Consider the following 14,460-nt stretch of genomic DNA (forward strand, 5'->3'; position numbering starts at 1 on the left):
TGCATGGGCAGGAATTGTAGCCTCTGTTTTCTTTTTCTGTCACAAATAATGCATCAATTTTTCATGTAAATTAATGGCTCTACAATGAACTGTCCTTGGGTACTTTATAAATTGGATGTGACTCAACCATGTTTTGTTTAGTAAGCATTTATGGTTTGGATTTCTATGATAATTACTCTTTGGTATGGGCCTCGTTTGAGTTCTGTTAGTACATGAACTACTGGAAAGAAAGACTCTGGTTCTCAGTTCGAGTCTGAGCTTAGCCAGTCTGTAATTGTGTCACCTGGAGTGGGTTACTTATCTTTTCAGAGCTCAGTTGCACCATTTGTCAAATGGGGATATTAAGGTCTAGCTGCTTTGTTGTCGAGAGGACTGGAATTGGGTTTTATGTCCAGTAGATGCCCAATGAATGCTAATTTCTCTCCATTTGCACCCCATGAAAGAAAATATCTCTCCCAACCTTGGACTCTACAATTTTATGGATTTTATCCTACTCCCACCAAACTACCTACTATAAAAAATTTTTTTGACCATAAATATCCTTAGCTAATAGGATTAGCCTTGAATGAATGGCACCAATGTTTCTTCAGGCTTCAGATTTTGGGGACTTTTTGCTAATGCAAATGAAGATATCTATCTTAAGGACATAAAAAACTGGTACACTACTTTCTTTGTGTATACATCAAGTATTGAACTCAACATGTTTTAGCTTTTTAAAAAATGTTTTTATTTTTTGAGAGAGAGAGAGAGACAGAGAGAGAGAATGAGTGGGGGAGAGGCAGAGAGAGAGGAGGACACAGAATCCAAAGCAGGCTCTGCAGTGACAGCAAAGAGTCTGACATGGGGCTTGAGCCAACAAACCATGAGATCATGACCCAAGCTGGTCAACACTTAACCGACTGAGCCACCCAGGTGCCCCTGAATTTAACATTTTAAAATTAACTTAAACATAACTTTCTGAAATTATATTTAGAAAAATTTCTAAAGCATATAAAAAGACAGGTTGCTCTAGTAATAAAGAATCATGGTCCACATTCAAATATTAGAACCTGGTGCCTTGTTCTGGAAGAAATACATGGCGGCAGGATTCAGAAGGATGAACTTGGAGACGTGGAGAGCATGTCCTAAAGGGGAAATTCTTTAGAGGACATATATCTATTATAAGACGCTAATGGTAAAAGTCAAATGCTTTTTTAAAATGCCATTTAGAGGAACAAATGTGTCCCCTGCTGGGAGGACACACCCTCCATAGTAAGCACTTTGGAAAGATATTTGATGATGGCTGGAGAAGGGACAAGTATGCATGGAGGTGTTAGAGGTGGAAAAGCAGCACAGAAAAAAAACCAGTGGGGCATTTTACACGAGACAGGAAGGTAAGGCTGCACATCAGAAGGCGGCTTTGAAGGGGGAAACATGTGATGATACCAATTTGAACAGGGAGACCATATCATGAGAATATCCTCTGGTTGTTTGTGCAAATGTCACCCTTGCAGGGAAGAAAATGAGCACCCATTGTGAAATCATGCTCCCAAACATTTGTACTGTCAGCCTATCAACCTTATTTTTTTCCTCCAAAGTACTAATCACCTTTTAATGCTATACAATTCAATTAATTTTGTGTATTATCTATCTCCCCTTGCCACAATGAAGGATGGCAGGTATATCTATGTAAAGAATAATGTATTAGTTATCATGCCTGCCACATCAAATGCAATTGTAATAGGCCATGTTTCCTTATGATTTTCACTTTGCAAAGCCTTTGTGCTAAAATTTTAAGGGGATAAAAAGGAAATGATCAGCTTCTGTTTTTGAGCCAAAGGAGTAATCTTCAAAATGTGAAGGGCAGAAGAAATTAAAGGATTGTGAAAGAATACAATGAACAAGAGTATGCCAACCAATTAGATAATCTAGATGAAATGGACAAATTAGAAAAACATAAACTACCAAAACTAACTAAAAAGGAAATAGAAAATCTGAGTAAACTGATAAATGAAGAGATTACATCAGTGATTGGTAAGCTTCCAACATAGAAAAGTTCGGGACCATCAGTTTCACTGTGAATTTTACCATTTGAAAAATAAATAACATTAATGTTTTTCAAATTCTGCAAAAAGTGAAATTCTTCTCAGACTCTTCCCAAAACTTCCAAACTCATTCCATGACACTAGTAGTACCATGATACCAAAGCCGGAAAAACAGATCACAAGAAAACTGCAGGCCAATATCCCCCCTGAATAAAGATACAAATCAAACCCAAAATGAGATACTGCTTCACACTCACTAGGATGACTATACTAATTTTAAGAGGGGAGGCAGTGTGGTTGTGCCTCAAAAAGTTAAACATAGGATTACTATATGACCCACCAATCCTACTCCTAGGTGTATAACCAAGAGAACTGAAAAGAGACTCAGATAGTTTTACACCAATGTTATTTATTTACTTATTTATTTAACTTTTTATACCAATGTTTTTAAAACATTATTCATAATAGTAAAAAATGGAAACAACCCAAATGTCCATCAACTGATGGACAATAATGGCTAAACAAAATGTCATATATTCATACGATGAAATACTTTTATTATAAAAAAAAATGAGGTACTGACACCCTGCAACATGGATGAACCAGAAAATATCACACTTAGTGAAAGAAGTTGGACACAGAAGTTGGACACAAAAACCCACATACAATTGTACAATTGTACAATTCCATTTATATGAAATGTTCAGAATAAGCAAATCCAGAGAAAGCAGATTAGTGATTACCTGTGTTGGCAGGGAGGGGGAACAGGAAGTGACTTCTAAATAGGTGTGAAGTTTCTTTTTGGAATGATGAGAATGTTCTGGAATTAGATAGTAGTGACGGTTCCATATGTTGTCAGTGTACTAAAAGCCACTAGATTGTACACTTTAAAATGGTTACAATGTTAAGTTTTATGTTAGGTGAACTTTACCTCAATAAAAAAAAAAAAACCCATAAGGCTGATAGGGAAATAGAGTTAGGGATACAACACTCATAAACTTCTCAGTGGCACATAAAAACAGGTAAGAATGTAATTTAAAACACAGACAATAATCTAATAAAATTGGTGTCACAGCTTTACACATGTTCAATGATTAAGGAATGAATAAACACTGCAGTACACATGGTACTTTAACTTGAAGAAGATTTGCATGTAGAGTGGGTGCTGACATTCCCATGAGGCTTGCCTGCTTTGACTCCACACCCACTACCATATGTGTACCAGAAGAAGAAAACAAAAGAATAAGAGACAAGAAAGATGAAGAGAGAAAAGAAAAAAAAGGAAGAAATACAAAACAAGCTGAGAGGAAGCGGGAATATTAAAGACAGTTTAAGGCAGGCTCCTAAGTCCATCAGAAGGCTTATAACTTCAGAGATTTTTTTGTGTGTAGTGGTGACAGAAGAATCACTTGAAATCAAAAGGAAACTTATAACCCCAGATGCAGATGGGTGGATGTGGTGGCCCAGTGTGTGCTCGGATGCATTTTATATATTCCTACACAGCTCCATTCAGTTGGATGCAGTTTTCTACATTCACCTAATGGTTCTAGCTGGAACAAATTTAGATTTTCAAAACATGCATTAAAGTAGAACTTGATACATTATAATATCCTTTTCATATAGTTATGAGTTTTTTATATTACCCTAAGACTCAACAAATTCTTAAAGATTAGCTTTGGTGTAGAATCTTAGCCATACTAATATGGCTTAGCCATATTAATAAGCTTTTCACATTCTGTTACACTAAAATGCATGGCCCATCTTGTATTTTGAATAGATTGTTTACCCATGCATGGTTTTGTATATCATCCTTTGGCTACTTGGAAATTATTGGTTCATTAAGTTATTAGCAAACTGAATCCAACTACAGTTTTTAAGAAAAAGATTACATTCCATAAGTAGAATTTTCCTAGGTGCAAGTTTGCTTCAACATATGAAAATCAATTGATGTAATATATCATAATAATACCATAAAGGACAAAAAGTACATGATCATCTCAATAGATAAAGAAGAACATTTGACAAAATCAGCACTCTATTATGATAAAATAACATTCAACAAATGGGAAATAGAAAGAAATTTTTCCAAGTGATAGAGGACATCTACAAAAACCCACAGCTAATGTTATCCTTAATGGTAAAAAACCAAAAACTTTCCCCCAAATCAGGAACAGAGTAAATATATCTCTCTTATCACTTCAGCATACAACATGCAATTTAACATTGTACTAGAGATTTAGCTAGTGTAATTAAGTAAGAAAGGGAAATAAAGGGTATCCAAATTGGAAGGAAGAAGACAACTACCTGTATTTGTAGAAGATATGATCACACATATAGAAAACCTTAGAAAAATATGAAAGAAAAAAAAAACTATGAGAGCTAACAAACAAGTTCAACAAGGTTTCAGCATACAAGACAATTATGCAAACATTCTATACACTAGCAATGAACAATCTGAAATAAAAATTTTAAGAATTCCATTTATGATAGCATCAAAAAGAATAAAATTGTTGCAAATAAAATAAACAAGAGGAGTTCAAGACTTGTACTCTGGTAACTACAAAATGTCATCAAAAAAAATAAAGACTTAATAAATGGAATGACATCCTATGTTCATGGATTGAAAGACTTGATATTGTTAAGATGGCAACATTCCCCAAATGTGGGGCAAAACTACATACTCAATGCAATTCTAGCTTTATTTATTTATTTATTGCAGAAATGAACAAGTTGGTCCAAAGATTCAGAGAGAAATGGAAGAGACCCAGATAGCCTGTTCTTAAAAAAGAACAAAGATGAAGGACTCAACTTACCAATTCAAAACTTACTTCAAAGCTATAATATTCAAAACAATGTAGTCATGGTGTAAGGATAGTCCAGGGCACTGGAAGAGAATTGAAAGTGCAGGAATAAATCTCACATTGATAGTCAATTGATCTTCTTTTTTTAAGTTTATTTATTTATTTTTGAGAAAGAGAAAGATGCATTAGCAAGGGAGGAGCAGAGAGAGAGAGAGAGAGAGAGAGAGAGAAAGAGAATCTGAAGCAGGCTCTGCATGGTCAGCGCAGAACCCAGTGCAAGGCTTAAAGTCACGAACTGCAAGATCATAACCCGAGCTGAAATCAAGAGTCCAGTGCTTAACTGACTGAGCCATCCAGGCATCCCTATAATCAATTGATTTTCAACAGATTTCCAAGAATATTCAATGCAGAAAGAATAGCCTTCTAAACAAATGGCGCTGGTACTATTAGCTATTCATAGGCAAAAGAAGAAAGTTGGGCCCCCTCAAACCATACACAAAGATTAACTCTAAATGAATAAAAGATCTAAATTTAAGGGCAAAGCTATAAAACTCTTAGGAGAAAATATAGACATAAGCCATTGTAACCTTGAGTTAGGCAATTATTTCTTATTATGACACCAAAATCACAAGAACAATGAAAATAAATAAACAGAAATCCATCAGATGGAAAAACTTTTGTGCTTCAAAAGTCTATCAAAAAAGTTAAGACAACCAACAGAATGGGAGAAAATATTTGCAAATCATACACAGTATCCAGAATATAAAAGGCCTCTTACAACTCAACAATAAAAACACAAATATTGCAGTTGAAAAATAGACAAATGCATTGTATAGTCATTCTTCAAAGATGATATCCAAATGGTCAATAATCACGTTAAAGATGCTCAATGGCAATAGTCATTATGAAAATACAAATCAAAACCACAGTGAGATACCACTACACACTATCATACTATAATAATAAATGGCTATAGTCAAAAAGTTGAAAAATAGCAAGTATTGGCTAAAATTCAAAGAAACTGGAACCTTCTTCCATGCTAGTGAGAATGTAAAATGGTACAGCTGCCTTTGAAAACAACTCTTTAAAAGATTAAATAGAGTAACCCTGTGATTGATTGATTCCACTCATTTGTATACATCCATGAGAAATGAAAATAAAAATCCATAAAAAAACTTGCACGCAAATGCTCACAGCAGCATTATTCATAGTAGTCCCAAAGTGGAAACAACTCAAATGTCTGTCAACTGATGAATGGATAATGTATGGTACATTTATATAATATTATTTGGCACTAAAAACAAATGAAGTAATAATACATGCTACAGCCTGGATTAGCTTTGAGAAGATTATGCTAAGTAAAAGAATACATTCATAGAAGGCAAATTATTAAGTGAATCTATTAATACAAAATGTCCAGAATAGGCAAATCTGTAGACATTGAAGATAGATTAATGGTTGTCTGAGGTTGAAGGTCTAAAAGGTAATGGGGAGGGATTATTAGTTGGTACAGAATTTCTTTTCTGGGTGATTAAAATGTTCTGAAATTAGATTTTGGGGTTTGCACAATTCTGTAAATATATTTAAGCCACTAGATTGTACACTATAAAAATTAATTTTATAATATGTAAATCATATCTCAGTAAATAATAAAGAAATAGCAATGTTAGGAGTTAGTGATTGGTCATTTCTGAATAAATAATACTTTACTGATCTCACTATCATCTTTCCATAAGTGGACTACACAAATAGATCAATGAAATAACATAGACATAAACAATGCATCTTGATTTAAATAAGTAATTTGTCTTAATCATTACTCTTTTATTTATTCAGTAATTCATTTTACTCTGCAATTTCTATGTGCCTAAAGTATGCTGGCTATTCGAGACCCACTGCTCAATATGACAAAATTCATCATGGATCTAGCCCATTAATTAAAAACAATTTTGTAAATTAAGAAAGAGAAGCGCAAAGAGGTTAAATAACTGGCCCAACATCACACAGGTAACAAAGCAAGGACTTGAACCAAGTTATATTGTTCCATGCCGTCACACTTCTAACAGCACCAAGCTTGTAGGTAAGAATAGTTAACACTGTAATTAGGGAGATTCACTAAGGGTTGGATAACTGTATGCAAATATTAATTCATGGACTGATTTCAGCCTGGAGTAATACCCCAGAGTGGTCAAAGGGTTCTTTCCATGGCCAAATTCTATTTGATAACTTTATCAACAACATAAATGAAGACACAAAAGGCAAGCTGACCACATTTGCTGTTGACACAAAGCTGGAAGTGACAGTTGATATGCTCAAAGAAAGAATCAGGATTCAAAAAGATTTCATCAGACTGGAACTACAGGCTGATATTAATACAGGATGCAGGGAGCACTGGCTTAACAGAAATTCACATGAAAAAGACTTGGATATTTAATTGAGAACAAGCTCAGTATGATCCAAAGGTGTGAGCCAAAAAAGCTAAGGCGTTCTTATCCTGCATTAAAAGAAATGTAGTGTCCAGGAAAAGGAACACAATTGTACTTCTGGTCATTGCTCTTGTCAGACATATTCTGACAAATATACTCAATGAGCATTTTGTTCAGCCATTATTAAGAAGAAGAATGACAAAGTGGGGTATGTTCAGAGGAGAGTGGAACTGTGTCATGTGAAGAACTGGAGATGTTCAGCTTAACATGAAGACTTGCACAGTGCAGGGGAGGTGAGGAGAAGAAAAGTGAAAGAGCTATTTTCATAGATTTGAAGAGATATCTTAGGGCTGACAGTTTAATCTAATGCTGTTTACTTCAACAAAAGAACTAAGACCCAATGAGACAAGAAAATTGCACAAATTATTCAAATAATTGAAACTGAGGAACATAGAATAATTTATATTCATTCAAGAAGGGTCTGGATGACCACTCATAAATCGAAGATTCTTGGAACTTCATTGAAGTTTGGACTCAAGAATATATAAGATACATTTGAACTCAAAAAGCCAACAACAACAACAACAACAACAATAATAATTATTATTATATCACCTACTACAGTAAATATTCTACATGCACTGTTATATTTAACCCTAAAAAGATCTTAATGAAATGTTTTATTATCCCCATTTTATCACCAAGGAAAAAGGGGCCTTAGACAGGCAGAGTAACTTTCCCAAGGATAAATGCCTTATAAATGCCAGAGCTTGCACTCAAAGTCATGGTGCAGTGATTGCAGAACCTCAGATCTTAATGCTCTCCTAAAAACTTTTAATCTCTATGTTATTTAGTGAATTATAACTGATTGTGATTGTGAGATAATTTGGTCCAAATTCTATTTGTTCAGAATGAATACATATTGGGGGGTATTGTATTGTTAGACATCTGAATAATTCAAGGTCAACAGGAACTCTTACCTTTGTGGGAGAGTAAATGCCAGTCCAGTGGAATCTCAGGATTGACACGCTCAATGTTTAAAAAAGCAAGCAGCTTAGCTCATATTTTCATTCTTGGATTATTTTAAATGATGCAGTGCCAGAGTACACAAAAGCAGATAGCTTGGTTTCAGATTTTCATTCCTGAATTGGGATTTCAATATGCATGCCATGCTGGCAGATGCCTATGAAAGAATGATAGTTACAAGTAAGAGATGGAAATTACCGTATTTACTCTTGTGTTAGGCAGGTGACTTTCCTGCAATTTGCATGGTGATTTTAATTTCCTGTAAATAGTGAAACAGTGACTAAAAGCTGCTCTCCAACATGGTGTTTGGAAAAATATGTGCTTAATTTCAACTTGTAGGTTCCCCTCACAAAGTTTAAGTCTTTGGAAGAGAGAAAAGTCAACAGTATTTGGCTTCAATAAATTATTGTCTAGTTCAGACTAACTGTGGTACAGTTAAATCAGACATAAATTCATTCATTCATCATTCATTTTAGGAAACAGATAAATGAAATTACTATAGATTTGGTAAGTAGAAGAAAGAATATACATCTGGTACTCTTGTAAAAATTAAGAATCTACTTAGATGGACTGGCTGAGAAAAGACACTCTGAACTGGTGGCTTTTCAGCTGAAGCCTTAATGATGAGAAGAAGCCTAAGGGAAGAGTACTTTAGATACAATATAGAAGCTGAAAGCCTCTGTGGCTAGAAGGAGTTGCGTATACTCTAGGCACACACAGAAGAGAGCAATAGTTCAGATGAGAGATGTCTAGGGCTTAGACTAGGATGATAGCAGTGTAAATCGAGACAAGAGGGTAAGCTAGAGGCATATTTTGAAAGTTGAAATCAAACCCTAGAATGCACCATACATAAATGTATGCATAATGCAGTATCTTCAGTGCATCTCTCTCTCTCTCTCTCTCTCTCTCTCTCTCTCACACACACACACACACACACACACACACACAGAGTTTTAGAATTCCTTTTCTAGTTCTATATAATCTCAAGAAATCTTCAACACATTTCAGTCTTTTATCAGATACGTTTGACTATAAACAATTCTTTTTGCTTAATGGGAGAGAAAGAAAACCTTCAGACAATCCAGTTTTCTATTAATTAGAATCTCCCTCTCTCTCTTTCCTCCCTCCCTTCTACCTTCCCTGAATTCCTTCCTTCCTGCCTGCCTGTCTGTCTTTTGTTCAACTGTATTTGTTTTATGGCTACTGAGCTAGATATTGGGACTTTGGTTATAAGCCCAATATATATGTAAAACAATCCTGGTTTCTGCCTTCATGAAGTTTCATTTAACTGGGCACTAATTAACTCAGGACAAAATTTTATCTATTTTACATTTCTATGTTTTTTAAGTTTGTGAATGCTTAATAACTCAAGGTAGTATTTCTAGGTACTCTACATGTGTAATTTTAATGAATCTATAAAACAAACACATTTCCGTTCTCCTAGTTCTACTAACGAGGGAGCCCATGTTCTGGGAAGTTACTGGCCTTAAGCATGTGGCCGAGCTGGAGTAAGCACCCAGGTCTCTGGAACTCTGAGTTCCAACTCTTAATTGCAATGCTTTTTGGTCTCCCTAATTCCATTTTACAACTAATTAACCAAATACACAAATAAAAGCATGTGAATGAACAAACAAAAACTTACTCTGGCCTAGCTACAGACACTTCCTCTTGAGACAGGTATTCTGGTTCATGGTCTTCCTTTAGTTGGGAGGGGACTGGAAACTTTCTAGCTCTCTCTCTCAGGCTCCTCTGGGCTATGTGCATATTTTTGATATTTTTTAAGAGAAGTCATAAAACGGAGATCACGGGGGTCTGGGAGTCAATACCAATGACGTATTAGGTAATCCGAGTCTCTAACTGATAACGACTCCTTTATCATCCAATATAGAGGAAAATAGTCATTTTTCTGCATTTTCAGTGTCTTATATTAATGGTGATCATGTGGAAATGCAGAATTGAGTTTTGTCTTTTGTTTCTTTCTCCCTGTGCAGCCATACAGATTTCACTAATGGTATTATGAACTCGATTTGAGATTTGTAGATTCATCACATGAAGAAAACGTTTTACTATAATCACAACAATGCAAATTCATATTCCTCCTTGCTCTCTACCTCCACCTCAACTTCCCATCATAGTCAGTGATCTGCGAAGGCAAATCAGGTCATATCCTTCATCAGCACTATACTCTCCAATAACTTGCCAAAGATCTACTCTTCACTGCGACCTATGTGGCCTGGCACTTTCTCTCTCTACTTTCCAACACCCTCTTGTGAGATTACTACCCCCCAGCTACAGTATTCTTGGAGTTCTTTCCCCCTGAGGCGCTCCTTCTTAAATTCTTCCAATGGCTATGCCTTTCCATGCTTTAGTTCTTTTGTTTCACCTCCTCGGGAAACTCATAATTATAAGGACCACAGAAGATGCCTCTTTTCCAGTCTCTCCAGTGGATTATTCCCTATAAGCCACATGGTAATTGTCTACTTGCTTTTTGTCAGTAAGGAGCAGTCTCTCTCTCTTCGCCCTTAGTATACCTCCAGTGCCTAGAACAGAGAATGACACAGAGAAAGCATTAAATATCTGTGTTGAATGCATTCTTTAGATGTATTTTAAAAACCTATTGGATTTTGGTAAAATATTATTCCATTTAGAATTTATTTGATTTGGTAGGTCAAATATACTAACAAGAACTTCAGAACTAGTAGTTACTATGATTAGACACCTGTATCACAGGCTGAACAACAGTGCTGGGCCATCACTAAACAAAATAAATACACTTCTGCAATGCAGTCACTTAAAATTACGGAGTGGAATGTAGTGACTCCAGAAGTTTCTATCTGGTGGTTGGCATAGAAACCATTTCTGAGAGAAAGGATTCATGCTAAGATTTATGGCCTGTCATTTATCTACATCTGTAGTAAAACCTAAATTGAAGATATATGCTCAAATAAAAGTATATTAAATTTATGAAATATATTATTCTAATTTCTATTTTCCACCCACTTTCATACTCATATTTATGCAATTCTTATCACTCTATCCCTGTTAAAAGAACAATCAAATTCTTTACAGGACAAGTCATAATGAACAACTCTTTCCAGTTTACCATTGCCAAAGAGAGATCCTTTTTTATTTTTCTAAATAATGTACCTTGACAAATTCTGCATAGATTTTAGTAACACAACAGTTCAACCATGTGAAAGGGTGAAGAAATGGTTGTTCCTGAATCAGAACTGAAGCCCACTTTGGAGCTCACGCCATGTTTTAATTATGGCAAGGGGAGGGTGTGTACAACATCAGACATGCTAAGCTGCCATTTGTTCCTCTCATCACCCTGTCCCAGACTCGCCAGTGCTGCTGCTTGCAATCTGAGTACCGAGCTCCAGGCAACAATGCCCCGCCCGTTACTCACCCTCTTAATCAAATATCAATGTGGGAAGTTTGTGACTTAGGCCAAAGATGAAAAGGTCTGACCAGCTGTTCCTCTCAGGCTCAGTTCTGATCCCTGTGTGAAAAATGAATACCTTAGAAAAGTAATTGTGAGTCTGAATACAATGGGTGCCAAACAAAGAATCCAGTTCTGTTTATTTTGGAAGAGCCATGTGCATCAATCTGGCCGTGAGCAAGGTATTCATGTGTGTGCTTCTGGCCAAGAGGGACAGCGAGGTTCATGCATCTCATTTGAATGGAGCTTTCTCTGTGTGAATTATTTGTCTTCTCTACCCCTTCCTTGGTATTTTCTGAAAAGAAGAATGTCTTTAAGGTCAATGACAAATGATTACTAACTGTGAAACTGAAAACCAAAAATCTAGTCAGAATGGCCACCCTTGAGGATTGAAGCTCTGATAGTACAGAGGGATAAACTGTCCCAAGAGTTAATGTCAGTAGAACATCGGAGTTTAATGAGGGATTAACTGCGGAGGAGGCAGGATAGAGCTTCTCCAAGTAGGAGCAGGACACTCCTGGTCCCTGATCCTGTTATTCCCCAACCAACCCATTGTTTTCCCACTGGTTTTTGTCTGTGCGTAGGTATTAAGTCTAGATTGAAACTTTCTTGGCCCTAAGTGTGGATATACGTTCCAATTTTTCCATGTTGTTGGCATTCATAAATCTTAACCATCAATCATTAGGTTCTCTTTTCTAAAGAGTAAGACATGAAAAGCCTTCATTGCTCTGAGAAAGAAGTTCTGGCTTTTCTATACATTGCAATTCACTTTTACATGACATACAAGTACTTTTCATTCAGTTATATTCCATCTTTGATAGGATATTGTGAATAATTAAAATTAGAAAAACTGGCTTCTATTAATAATATTTTGTTTCAAGGTTAAAATATATTGGATCTTACAAAAGGGTTTATTTTAGGGATATAAATAAAGAGTATAAATTCCTCAAAGTCTTTTGAATTCACATGATATCTCTGATGCATGAAGAAAAGCACATTTTACTACAGCTAATTCTGATAGGAAATTATACTTCCAAAAATTTCAATTCTAGTTACACACTGAATTTGCCTAGAGTAAATAAAAATATTTGTTCTAGCATGGAAAAAAACACATTTTCTTTAGACATCAATATTTATATTGATCCTTTTCATCACTTTTTGGTTTATGAAATTTCAAATAATTAGCTATTTATATTGCTTTCTGCTTTTCAAGGTCACAGAGAGACCAGTTGGTGAGATGCTGACCTAGCATTTCAGAGGATATGTTAAAGATTTTGTCATAAACATACCTCTACTAAAACAAGGTAGATGGCTTATATACCAACCAGAGCACTCAAAAACAGTACCTCAATGCAGCTATTTCCTCTCCAAATGGAATCTCCCCCTTCCTAATTTCAGTTTCATACAAATGAGTAAGTATTATAATCATCTTGAGGAGTGTGGCACTGACCACAGTGTGCCACACAGGTGTGTTTTTCTCCACAGCAATAATTGATAACTAAGCATATTTCTGTTTTGAGAAAATTTATGTCAAAATTTCATAGTAGTTTTAAGTTATTTAAGTACCAAAGACCAAACTATATGCAGGGATTTCAGTTGACTGTAATTTGTATAACAAATTAGTATTATATTACAGTAAACAATTATTTTTCCCCCAAACATCACAAATCTATAGGATGCAGTAGACTGTGTACAACAAAGTAGCAAACAACATTATAAAGCCGTATCTCAACAGAAATTACATCTCTTTTACAGAGACAAGATAATCCTTGTCATTCAGAGGCAAAATCAGAAGCATCCAACTAACTTTTTCTAGACAACAGATAAGAATTAATCATATCTTAGTCTTAGGGTATGAGGCATGTTAAGACAATATCGATAGGAATTTTTTGAAAAGTAGTGTGTGATGGCTTACTTGACAGCATTTCTTTTCTTAATGGAACATAAAATAACAGTTCATCCTAGGGTCAACAGTATCTACATTGGAGGAAATGAAGATATTAAGAAACCCTTTTCTATAGAAGGAAATTTACTTGTAAGATACCAAAAAAAATAATAATAATAAAATAAAAATAACTGGGAATACAGAGAGGTTGCAGAAGGATACAAACTTTATTTTATTTTTTTAATAGTTTATTGTCAAATTGGTTTCCATACAACACCCAGTGCTCTTCCTCACAAGTGCCCTCCTCCATCACCACCTCCTCCCTTACCCCTCCCCCTCCCCCTTCAACCCTCAGTTCTTTTTCAGTATTCAGTAGTCTTTTGGGTTTTGTGTCCCTCTCTCTTCCCAACTCTCTTTCCCTCTTCCCCTCCCCGTGGTCCTCCATTAGGTTTCTCCTGTTCTCCTGTTAGACCTAGGAATGCAAACACATGATATCTGTCCTTCTCTGCCTGACTTATTTTGCTTAGCATGACACCCTCGAGGTCCATCCACTTTCCTACAAATGGCCCGATTTCATTCTTTCTCATTGCCATGTAGTACTCCATTGTGTATATATACCACATCTTCTTGATCCACGCATCAGGTGATGGGCATTTAGGCTCTTTCCATGATTTGGCTATTGTTGACATTGCTGCTATGAACATTGGGGTACATGTGCTCCTATGCATCAGCACTTCTGTATCCTTTGGGTAAATCCCTAGCAGTGCTATTGCTGGGTCATAGGGGAATTCTATTGATAGTTTTTGAGGAACCTCCACACTGTTTTCCAGAGTGGCTGCACCAGTTTATATTCCCA

General features: G+C 35.7%; 1 long non-coding RNA gene across 2 annotated transcripts in view; it reads right to left on the reverse strand.

Annotated features, from left to right (window-relative positions):
• The window catches only part of LOC115279275, a 42,793-nt gene extending 34,365 nt beyond the window's left edge, over window positions 1–8,428 (reverse strand). The window contains exons 1-2 of one of the 2 annotated variants that reach the window (XR_003903326.1): window positions 8,232–8,428; window positions 4,853–4,908 (exon numbers count right to left, since the gene is read on the reverse strand). This is a non-coding gene — a long non-coding RNA (uncharacterized LOC115279275). The remainder of the gene's footprint in view (window positions 1–4,852; window positions 4,909–8,231) is intronic. The other variant, XR_003903325.1, reaches the window with a different exon arrangement.
• Between the last annotated feature and the right edge of the window lie 6,032 nt (window positions 8,429–14,460).

This window comes from Suricata suricatta, chromosome 15, assembly GCF_006229205.1.
Source record: "Suricata suricatta isolate VVHF042 chromosome 15, meerkat_22Aug2017_6uvM2_HiC, whole genome shotgun sequence".
NCBI lineage: Eukaryota > Metazoa > Chordata > Mammalia > Carnivora > Herpestidae > Suricata > Suricata suricatta.